Source organism: Urocitellus parryii, chromosome 1 (assembly GCF_045843805.1).
Source record: "Urocitellus parryii isolate mUroPar1 chromosome 1, mUroPar1.hap1, whole genome shotgun sequence".
Lineage (NCBI taxonomy): Eukaryota > Metazoa > Chordata > Mammalia > Rodentia > Sciuridae > Urocitellus > Urocitellus parryii.
In genome coordinates this window covers 121,818,073-121,830,559 of record NC_135531.1, presented here as the reverse complement: position 1 = coordinate 121,830,559, position 12,487 = coordinate 121,818,073, and the positions used below count along the sequence as shown (strand labels likewise).

Below are 12,487 nucleotides of genomic sequence, written 5' to 3'. Positions count from 1 at the left end.
TTAAGAACATGACTAACATGTGTCTAGAGTCCCTGATTTCTCCTCTTTTCTCCACACTACTCATTCAGCCCCTCAGCCCTTCTTTAGGAGCTGCTGCTAGGTATCAGCCTGTCGGACTGCCTCTTCCCATTTCCCTTGCCAGCGCCCTAGTCCCGACCTTCTTCATCTTTCTTCTAGACCACAGAGAAAGCCTCCTAAAGGTTTCCCAACTTCAACTCACAGCAACGGATACTCTAGGCAGCAGCCGGATATAATTCAATAACACAGAGCATGTCAATTTCAGGTCAGAACCTTGCATGACTTCCCATCACACCCAGAATAAAATCCATACTCTTCCACAGGGCCGACTTGGCCTGGTGTAATGCTCTGATCAGCCGCTTCCACTTGACTTGTGCTCCGTGTCCTTGCCTGGCCATTCTTTGAATCACAGGCTACAGCTCATGTCAGCAGCTTGTGCATGCTGTTCCCTCTGCCTCCCACACTCTGCATCCAGAAGCCTGCACCCCTTGCTCCTTCCTGCCTCTTAGGTCTCAGTTCCGAAGGCAGGTCCTGGAGATCCGTTGTCTTGTACTGACCCCCTCCCACTCTCACTCACTCTCCATCCCTCTGCATTGGGATTTTCTGTAAAGTACCTAATCTAAAATTATTTTTCACATGTCTCTCTTCCACAGGAAGATAAGCTCCAGGAGAATAAGAACTTGGTCTTAATCGCTGTTGATTCTTCAGCCTTGAAATGCTGCCTGTCAGGTACTATGCTTTAGTAATTCTTATTGAAGGAATATAATTTCCTATTTCTGAATACATCATTTGTCTCCATGAGCTACTTATGAACCCAGTTATAATAAGGGAAAAACTAATGTGAATGTTGAAAAGTTGAGGGTAAGAGTCTAGAAATGAGATGAGATAACAGAAACAAAACTGGAAAAGACTCCAGTCACTTCAGGTACCCTCCTCTGTGTACCAGCTTATATGGTCACCCAAAGATTGTAACTTCATACTCTTGGTCCCTTCCAGATCTGTGGCAAGAGGCAATCACATAAGGGTGTATTGCCTTAACAGATTGAAAAATGACTAGAAAGAGTCAATTTGTTAGCAGACAAAAAATTCCCCAGAAATTTAGGCCTTCCTAAAACTCTAGTACCATGTCTGGACATTATGGAATTTGCCCTATCTCCTTTACAGTGGCAGCCTAACTCGGACCCTGCTTTAGACTCTGATATGGGAAGTGGACACATGGCAAGTGTAGTGGCAAGCTCCTCGTCCTTTCACTTGAACCTCGTAACTTAAAGTTACGAGCACTGCTGCTAGCTTTCATGACTTACTTAGGTCACACTTCAGATGAACTCATTTTCTCATCTGTAAAGTGGAAATAATAATAAAGTAGAGAGTCTGTAAGATGTGGCTGAGACAACCTGGCCCCATGCTTGTGTGGAAGTGCTGGGTGCATGCTAGTTTTCTTCTATTCAGACTCTGTAGCTCTTTTCCTTTCATTCATCAAACACAAAAGAATGATCTAGCATGCCATCTATGCTTTTAGAGCATCAATATGTAAGCTTTTAAGGTTTGTTTTCTGAGCCTCACAATAATCAAATGAGTTATGTCTAATCAACCACAGATGTGGTTTTCTGTGGCTACTTGCAGCCTTCAAATTTGAAAATACATTGCTGCATTTTATTCTCAGTACATCACTAAAATGACAAGCTGCTTTCCTCAGAGTGTATCAGGAATTCTGTTTCTTAGCAACACCCCTCCCACAGGCAATAAAAGACAGAACATAATTCCCTTTGGGCATTTAGGAGTCTGCTCGTAATACTGAAAATGTGACCAATTTCCCCTTAGATGCAGAACTAGTAATCAATTTTCCACTTTTGAAAGACAACACAATAAGACCCTTCAAAGTGAAGCTTTTGAAAAGTCTAACACATTTCTTATCCAGGGCCTGCTATTTCAGGGCTTAGTTTAAAAGATATTACAAAATCTTAATTTATTAAGTCTCATGGCTTTGCTTGTCATGATTCAAAATTAAGAATGAAGCTTTTCTAATTCTAAGTCCTCTCCTCCTTCTATCTCCTAAATTCATCTTTCAAAAAAAATATTTCAACTTGCTTGTTTTGAATACCAGCTGCACTCTTCAGTTTTATATTCTAGATTTTAGAAAATATATGTTTTTACATTTTTGATCAAGTATAAAATAAGCTAGTTGCAGATGTAAAGTTCATTTAAAGGTAAAAATACAAACAAATCTAGTATTTAAAATATTTTAATGATCTACTTTTCCACCAAATAATAATAGTTACTCATTTATTAACACAGTATTATGTGCCAGGTGCTCTACTTAGCTTACAATGCCTATTTACTCCTCATAAAACCTTGCAAGATAAGTATTAAATTCTCATCAACCATGAAATTGAAGCTTAGAAAAGTTAATTAATTAGCTCAATGTCACTCAACTAAATAGGGACCCATGTGCTAAGCTACATTAATCTTTACTTTCTGATATTTTATTAATTCCTTTAAAAATTTTTTTAGTTGTTGATAGACCTTTATTTTATTTATTTATTAATATGTGGGGCTGAGAATCAAACCCAGTGCTTTACACATGCCAGGCAAGTGGGCTACCTCTGAGCCCCAGCCCCAGCCTCTTAATTCCTTTTTTAAAAATTGTGTTCTGAACATCACTGCCTTTGACCCAGTTTCTTGAATATAATTGGGTGAATAAACAAAATCATGCATAACTTTACATTTTAAAAAAGGTGGTGTTCAGCAGTTGCCCAAGGAAACTTGAACATATCCAAAATTAATAGTTAGTCCTTTAACAATCTAGTTGTGTGTTATAAAAAGGGTATGCTAAATGAATTCAGTATAGTATAAAGGAGCCAATGAGCTGTGAGTTATTTTCTGAGCAGATAAGTTTCTTACCACCAGAGCGTAGCTATTTCTCTGCCCTTAACCTTCTCTATGTCTGCAATTCTGTCATGCCCTGTGGTTACTAGGCAACGAGCAAGCAAAACAAATGTGGTCACCATTATTTAAAGTGTGTTCCTATCTGATGGATCTAATTTTTTCTTCGACACCTGACACTTGAATGGCTTGCATTTTCTAAAGACTAAAAACAGTCTTGCCATAATAAGAAGGCACTCTTTAACATTAACAAGAGCACTCCAGCAGATACACTGTCTGTTATTGCTATTGTCTCAATCTAACAACATGCATTATCACTTGGCTAGACACTAAATAGTGCCTTGGGAGGGATCTTTCTCTCTCTGTTTCTATATATAGAACTTTATGTGTGTGGATAAATATATGTATACATATATATTAAACAGACTGTCTTAGAAGTCAATATATATGTACATTTAATTAAATATGATGAAAGAATATATTATAAACATGCTTTTTTCAACTACCTTGGGATATGAGTCCATTGGTAGAGGCACGCAATGTTATCTTAAAAGGCTATTAAACATAAACTGCTTCACATATGAGTGAATAATAAAAAAAATAAAAGTTGTGCTTTGTACACAAAACTAACCCAGGAGTGAATTTTCCTAGTAAATTAGAGGAAATGTATTATGCAAACGCTCCTCGTCCTTTCACCTGAACCTCTCAGAAGCATCTGCTTGAGCTGGCCCTGTGGTCTGTGACAACAAAATGAAGACAGGCTCAGTGACTCAAAAGGTTCTCAGCTCCAAATCTTGGCCTCATTACAGATTGCTTCAAGCAACTTGGTTTTCTACTGTGGCAGAGGAAAGACAATGTTCACTTTCAGAACTGAATTCCGTGTGTATATTCATGGCCATATATGCTTCTCAGCACAATTATAGTTCTATACTTTCCTTGTCTGTTAACAAAGGGTAACTGAATTCTAGGGAGAATATCAATATAAGAATGACCTTGAATCAGCTCTGATTTATAAAACAGCCAATTTGTACTAGTAATCCAGTGCAGTTTAAAATGAAAATGGTGGACTGACTTACTACAAGCTACTCTCCCATCTCAAACACAGAAATGTCAGATAAATATTTCTTTAAAATGTTTTTGTGGTATTGGGAATTAAACTTGGGGTGCTTTACCACTGAATTACATCCCCAACCCATTATAATTTTCATTTTGAGACAGGGTCTCATCAATAGCTGAGACTGACCTTGAGCTTGCCAAGACTGGCCTTGACCTTGTGATCCTCCTACCTAGCTTCCTGAGTAGCTTGGAGTATAGGCATGTACCACCAAACCAGGCCAAAAAACAATAATTTTTTTTTTTTTTTTTTAGTTATACTGCTTATCTTGAAAGAAAAATTCTTAAGTTTCAAAAATGAAAAGGGGTGTTCAAAACTAGTGCATGAGTTAACCAGCATGAGTGGGGGCAGGCAGGTCTGATGGCTAAGAACTGAGGGCTTAGTACCTTACTAGAGGCATCTCCATGAGTCTCAGACAAGGAGCTGGAACTGAAATTCTCGCATAATATCAGGAACCTTGGAAAGACTTCATTAAGTAAAGCGGGCCAAAAAACTTTAGCCTTCTAGTACAGGGGAGCAGCAGGGAACTTACATTGTCTGCCCATTACTCTGTGTTGGGTTAAAAAAACAAAGTGATTCTATGAGAAACCAGAACTTTAAGCCTACATGGAATCTAAATTAACTCCATCCTCTTCTTATAGGGTGCCCAAACTGAAAATTTAATATAAAAAAAAAAAAAAAACTGATTCTGGAACTCCTAGGGCCCTGGTTCCTCTTTAGGGATACTCCCTAAACCCTAGACTTCAGGTTTCACACCGGAGAAATGTCAGCTGTTAACACAGCTTCAAAAGCAAAGTTATAATTGACATTGGTACAGTATCCATCATGAAATGGGTAATATAGCTAACAGGAAGATCAGTACTCTAAGAACTTAAGATAGGACAACTAAAGGAAATGGTGAAGTAGGGATGTTTAAATGATAAGATGTGTAGGAACTGAAAAAAATAACTGGCAACTGAAAAAAAGTAAAACTTCTAGAAATAAAAATATAAGCACTGAAATTTAGAAACTTAATACATGTGTTAGACAGTAGACTAGATAGGAGAAAACAATTTGTGAATTGAAAAAAGATTTGAGAAAATCACCACATCTCGTACAGAGTGGTAAGAGATATGAGAAAAGTTAAGAGACCAAGAATAGATTGGGAAACCTAGATATAATGTATAATGATAATATAATGGGATTTTGGAAGAAAAGAGTTTATAAGCAGGATAAATAAATCCAAACTTAGTCACACCATAATGCAACTGCAAAATATCCAAAAACAAAACAGGTTGGGTACATGGCTCAGTGGTTAAGTTCCCCCTGGGTTCAAAACAGCACTCCTTGGTACCAAGAAAAGAATGCTGAGAAGAAACTGTTAGGGTGAAACACAGTTTAACACACAGTACCCTCTTTCCCTGTTCCCAAAAGAATATTAAAGGAAGTAGTATAGAGAGAATACTTCCTAAAAGGAAGGAAGGAGATGCAAGCAATGAATGGCGCCACCAACAAAGCTGGTTTAAGTGCATTTGAGCACAAACTACAACAGTAACAAAATGATCCATTTGGATAAAAGGAGGGTTAAAATCAAGGTGAAACAAACAGACTTATGATATTTAAAAAATGAGGGCAATGTGGTAAGAGTTAGAACACTGTAAGTTGTACTATGTATAGTTCTGTTAAGCTAGCATGCATGTTGTATCAGTTTCCTAGGACTGTTATAAAAATTTCTCTCAAACTCAATGTCTTAAAACAACAGAAATGCATTCTTTCATCATTTTTGGAACCAGAAGTCCAAAATCAAGATGTTTCTGGGGTTACTCCTTTTTTGTATACTTTCACCACCTATTAGGTCAAACAGGAAGCTCCAAATGAGAAGCTCCTATTCCTTTCTCCCAGTTTCTGGTGACTGCCAGCGACCCTTGATCTTCCTTAACTTACAGCTAGATCACTGTGTGTTCACGTAGCTTTGCCCTTTTCTGTGCCTTCTTTTGTTCTTATAAGGACACTCATCATTGCATTTAGGGCTCACCTCAACCCAAGATGACCTCATCTCAAGATTTTTGCTTTAACTACATCTGCAAAGATCCTTACTCCAGATAAAGTTGGGTTCGAAAGTTTTGGATGCACATATCCTTTGGGGATCACAGTGCAACCCAGTACTTGTGTTAAAAAATGTAAAGAGGCTGGGCGAGGTGGTGCATGCCTATAATCCCAGTGGCTCAAGAGGCTGAGGCAGGAGGATTGAGAGTTTTTCAAAGCCAGCCTCAGCAAAAGCAAGGCGCTAAGCAACTCAATGAGACCCTGTCTCTAAATAAAATACAGAAAAAGGGCTGGGAATATGGCTCAGTGGTCAAGTGCCCCTGAGTTCAATCCTCAGTACAAAAAAAAAAAAATGTAAAGGGGGTTGGGGTGTAGTTCAGTGGTAGAGCGCTTGCCTAGCATGTGTGAGGTACTGGGTTTGATTCTCAGCACCACATATAAATAAATAAATATAAAGGAAAAAATGTAAAGGTATTGTGGGAGGAGAGAATAATAGAAATCAATTGGATTAGACAAAGGGAAATGAAGGAAGGGAGGGGTGAGGGAATAGGAAAGACAGAATTAATTACTTATAACTTGTATACATGACTGAGGTAATTCCACATCATGTATGACCACAAAAGTGGGAATAAGTTATACATATTAACTTATTAAATAGAATAAGTTATACTCTACGTATGTATATTCTGCCAAAATATGTTCTACTGTGGGCTGGGGATATAGCTCAGTTGGTAGGGTGCTTGCCTCTCATACACATACAAAGCCCTGGTTCAATTCCCCAGTACCATTAAAAAAAAAAAATACATTCTACTGTCATGTAATAAGGTAGCTATTAAAAAAGTCTTTCTAGAAAGGTAGAATGTTTAAATTCTAAACAAATGGTGGTATAAAGGAGAAAACAATCTCCTTGTCCTAAAATAGGAAAGAAGGAGTAAAAGCACAGTAAGGTCAGATGGTAGAAGGTCAAATAAATAAGAACTTACTTTACATGTAAACAAGTTAGGATACAATTATTTTAAAAGTCAGCATAGATTAAAAGCAAAACAAAATAAAACACCCATACTATAAATGGTTACATGATTACAGGCTTGGGCTCATTCAATACCTTCCTCAGTGCCTTAGCAAGACTGAAATGCAATTTCATCTAATGTGCTCAAATCATTTTCACCTGTGACAATGGGAAGACTAGACTACAAAGGCTAGAGAATAAAAAGAAAAAAAAATCCCTTTCAAGCCAAATTTCTCCTTTCTGGATAGTAAGTAGGTAGGGAGTTAATTTTTATGTATCAGTTTGAAGATTTTTTTAAAAAGGTAAAAAATATTTTGGTGTTGTAGATGGACACAACACCTTTATTTTATTTATTTTTATGTGATGCTGAAGATTGAACCCAGTGCCTCACACGGGCTAGGCAAGTACTCTTCCACTGAGCTACAACCCCTGCCCACAAGATTCTTTTTTTAAAAATAGTACTTATAGTGGCTTAAAAGAATTAGTAAAAGATTAAAACTGTTAAGATTTATTTTTCACCCCCCACTCATCTTTATTCTTCAGCCAAGTTCATGTCTTAATAATAATGATAATACATTCTTTGAAATTTCTGACTACAAAGAATAGATCTTGTTACCAAACCTGGTAGACTGTGACTGATTTTCAATCATGGTGAGCACAATTTCTGAATGCACAGCAAGGGCCAATTTTAATGAGTTCAGAATAAAAAAAAAGTCAATTGCAAACACATAAAAGATATCTGATGATTTTATCCAAGGAAAAAAATACACATTGCCAAATAAAAATTTGGGGCACAATAGTGATGTCAAAAAATGAAGAAAACTCAGTCAATAGACTGCCTTTTTCCCATTTTGATAAAAAGATGAGAAAGTCAGCCCTAATGATGTGAAATATGGTGGTGGTTGATTTTTAAAGTGGACAGTGAAAGGAATTTTAATTCAAGACCTATCTCAATTCTTTTTTTTTTTTTAAATATTTATTTATTTATTTTAGTTCTCGGCGGACACAACATCTTTGTTGGTATGCGGTGCTGAGGATCGAACCCGCGGTGCTGAGGATCGAACCCGGGCCGCATGCATGGCAGGCGAGCGCGCTACCGCTTGAGCCACATCCCCAGCCCCTCAATTCTTATTAAACCAAACAATCAGAAAATCTTCTGCCTTTCGTAATATAGTTTAAAATCAACTTGGTTTGCCTCCCCCAAAATACTATTCTCTTGAATGACAGGATTGTATTACTCATCGTTACATCCTTAACTCACAGGATAGTGCTTAGTGGTAAATAAATTGTTGAATGTGCAACTGACAGGATAAATTCCCCAAAACATTTCTCTTATTTTAATTTTTTTCTTTTTAGTTGTAGATAGACAGCATGTTTGTTTTATTTGTTTATTTTTATGTGGTGCTAAGGATCAAACACAGTGCCTCACAAGAGCCAGATAAGCACTTTGCCACTGAGCTACAGCCCCAGCCCAGGTTGTAGACTCTTTCCCCTATACCTTTACAACATTTGTAAACCAGAGGAGGTTAAGTTCCAACAGTTTGATCCCAAAATATTCTTTCCTGTCACGTCATATGTAAACATGTAGTTAGGACCTAATATAAAGCCAATGCCTTCAATACAGAGCACTATGAGATGTTAGAAAAGTATCTTATTTCGACTTTCAGCATAAAGTAAGATGCTTCATTATTTAAACATAGGAGTAATTTCTTTTTAATAAACACTCTTAAAAGATAATTAAAAGACTCTTAACTAATCTCACTTCCTCCTATTCCTGATGATGCTTAAATGTATTATTTTTATTTTTTTATTTTTTAAAAAATGTATTATTTTTAAAGCCTTATTCAAAATGCGAAAAAGACAAATATCATCAATTGATATAATTTATCAGTGATCACTTTGAAATTAAAAAAAAACTAGAAAATCAACAAAAGCAATGAAAAGATACTAGTTAGATTTTTTGAACAATCAGCCAAAATTGATTGATTTTTAAAGATAGGACAAAGAATACAGTTCGAAGGGGCAATGGGTTTCTACCTGAACTGTCTTTAAGATTTCTACCTGAACTGTCTTTAATACGTTTCCTTCTTTTGATAAAGGTAATAGCTGGTAATCAGAATTTTATATCACCTGGGGTCACTTGATTTGATGTCAATTTAAAATTGTCATTAAAAAAGGTTTGTTGGTGTAAATTTTAAAAGAGTTCTGATGCATAATGAGAATAACTATTTGGTACTAAACTGAAAGTTTAAATGATTCCTTTTAGAGGGTGTGCTGAAAACAACATAAAATAATATATTTAGAAAAAAAAAAGGTTTGTTGGGGGCTGGGGATGTGGCTCAAGCAGTAGTGCGCTCGCCTGGCATGCGTGCGGCCCGGGTTCGATCCTCAGCACCACATACAAACAAAGATGTTGTCAGCCAAAAACTAAAAAAAAAATTAAAATTCTCTCTCTCTCCCCCTCCCCCCTTCCCCCTCCCCCTCCCTCCCCCTCTCTCTCTCTCTCTCTCTCTCTCTCTCTTTAAAAAAAAAAAAAGGTTTGTTGGGGGAAGTTTTTATTGATGCTGCTTTAACTTTGTAATGTGTTTTGACTGGGTAATGTAACATTGAAGACATAAACAATATACACTGTACTTTAATAAGCACATCTGATACAGGTATGGTAGGTTAGCAATTTTCAAGTTACTTTATATTTGTACCAGGGCTAGGAAAAAAATAAGTAAGCAAATTATAGATAATAGGAAGAAAAATAAGTTACAAAGAAGGGGAAAAGCTAGAATGAATCCTATGGTACTGGATTAGGTGTTGGGAGATATCAGTATGAGCTCACATTTCAAATACATATAGAATATACCAAAGTCATTATAGATGTGTATATACATGTTAATACACATTAATATATTCCCCAGCTCTGTTCATTGAGATCTAGAAGCAACCTAATAGCACAAGTACATCTAATGCCCAAATCTTAAGTTCTGAATACTGTTCTCCAATGAAAGAAACAGGGATCTTAGGAGAAATTACTGTTTCTGGAGTTGGGAAGGAGAAAATACAAGATAAATCTGGAGAACTTTTTTATGTGGGGGGTGGAGGGAGTGGTGCTGGATTTGAAACCAAGGCCTCACTCATACAATCTGCCACTGAGCTCCCACCTTGGAACATCTTATGGTTCCAGCAAGTAAGCAAGGATAAGGAGGAGGGAAAAAAAGAGGCAGGAGGCAACCCTGATGGTTAAGCCTGGGACAATTTGAGCAACAAAACAATAATTATAGTATTGGGTTTTAAAATAAAATAAAACTCCATGGGTTTATATTTAAAAAAATGATTGAATAAATAAGGGAGAAGGGACAACCCTCCTTTACATTAGAATTCCAATATGTGTAGATAGCCCCCTCTCCAGTGGAGCTTAAGTCTTCTCTTGTCATGTATCGTTTGGATTTGTTTCCACAGAACAAAATATGGAAAGGGAAAATAGTTTTACAATAGAAAAATCTGGCAGATACCATTTTAACCAAGTGATAGAGGTTAACATCACCAATGATAAGTCACATTGGTCTTATGTACACACTGATATATTCAGAAGGGCACCACACCTCTGTGACATTCTTCCCCAGTATAATCACAGGAAAAATATCCATTAATCTGAACTGAGAGATGTTCTACAAAATATTTATAGGTTATAATTTAAAATGTCAAGATCTAGAAAAACAAGGAAAGAATGAAAAACTGTTAGATTAAGAAGACATGACTAAATGAAGTGCAGTGTGTTAGAGTGGGTCTAGGAACAGAAACAAGATGTTTATGGAAAAACTGGCAAAATCTTTTTTATTTTTTTAGAGAGAGAGAGAGAGAGAGAATGAATTTTTAATATTTATTTTTAGTTTTTCGGCGGACACAACATCTTTCTTTGTATGTGATGCTGAGGATCGAACCCTTGCCATGCCAGGCAAGCGCACTACTGCTTGAGCCACATTCCCAGCTCAAAACTGGCAAAATCTAAATAAAGAATCCTAGTTAGTGTCATCCTGATGCAAACAAGTTAGTTTTGACAAACCTGTAATATTTATAGAAGGTGTTAGCATTAGTGGAAGCTGAAAGCAGGGCATAGTAACTCTGTACTAATTTTGAAGCTTTTCTATAAAATCTATAGTTAACCCAACTTTTTAAAAAGCTTCTGCAATCCTTACTAATTTGTATATTTTATCTGTAAGATAAAACATTTCTTAATCCATATACTAAAACTTGTCAATGATGCAGAAAGAGAACTAAATATTATAAAATATCAGCTTATTAAAGATTACAAATCCAGAAAAGCTTAAATGTATAAGCTCTATAACTAAAAACTTTCACAATTTCTTTAAAAATTGCATTTAGATGAATAGAGGATATCCTAATATCAGCTAATGAGAAGATGAATAGCAAGGAATTGTTGCCTATAGGCAAAGAATGTGAGCTTACTGATCGTTTGTGTGTCCAAGAAAGATTTCCTTGAAACGGCATGGCAAATACCTTTAATTTTCCCTCAACATAAATTGGTTCTTTCTTAACTCTTTTCAGAATTTACCAAATTTTAGCTACCACGTGTTACTTTAAGATTTTCTATGTCTTTAAAGAACTGAAGCTATAAAATGATATAGGGCTGGGGGAGGCAACACATACCTGAACATTAACTGTGTGTAACTGAGAACTGAGATAGGTGGTTTTCAGTTTTTCTTCTTTTCCAGTTTTCTGTAATGGAGGGTTCTATAACCATCCTGTGGTACAGTGCAGATATTCAGGGTTCCTGGTTGAATGAATACTTAACTGGTATCACTTTTGTTGAAGAAGCAAGGTAAGGATGGCTTCCAGAGGCCTCCACCCAACATCTTCACTGCTGCCATTCAGGAACTGGCCCTGTGGAATGCTACCCAGGACTCTGGGCACAAGAGGTGACAAATGGAGCTGATGATGTTTAGATGTCTGGTGACAAAGGAACTTCTGCCTTCCCTGTGTCAAACAGTTCAAACAGGTAGGGACCATCTGTGAAACAATGGCGAGAGAGTACGCAAAGACTTGAGGTCAAAGTTCTCCCTGCAGTGGCCTAGTGACTACAATTACAAACACACCCACTGCCAAGTTCTTCATACCCTGCTACCATCCCAATATGTCCACTGGTAACATCTACTTGGACATACTAAAGGACAAGTGGTCTGCCCCATATGACATTAGGACCATCCCACTATCCAAAATGGACAGCACTTTGCATACACATGCTGCTACACTCTGGATACACACAGGGCCTTTAAATACTGTAAGAAAACTGTTTCCTGACCTACCTTGTCCAGCTTTTCTTCCGGTGTTTTCATTTTTTTTCTTAGATGGTTCTTTCGCTGGTTTCTGTGCCTTAGGCTAGGATGTCTTATTTTCTTTTTAAAATTTTACTTTGAGACAGGGTCTGG

The 12,487-nt window shown here is 36.8% G+C and overlaps 1 long non-coding RNA gene across 1 annotated transcript; it reads left to right on the top strand.

Annotated features, from left to right (window-relative positions):
* Positions 1-406: 406 nt before the first annotated feature.
* On the top strand, positions 407-8,784 carry LOC113201658 (uncharacterized). The gene is made up of 3 exons (XR_013343427.1): positions 407-546; positions 676-747; positions 8,043-8,784. It is a non-coding gene; the product is annotated as an uncharacterized LOC113201658 (long non-coding RNA).
* The last annotated feature ends 3,703 nt before the right edge of the window (positions 8,785-12,487 follow it).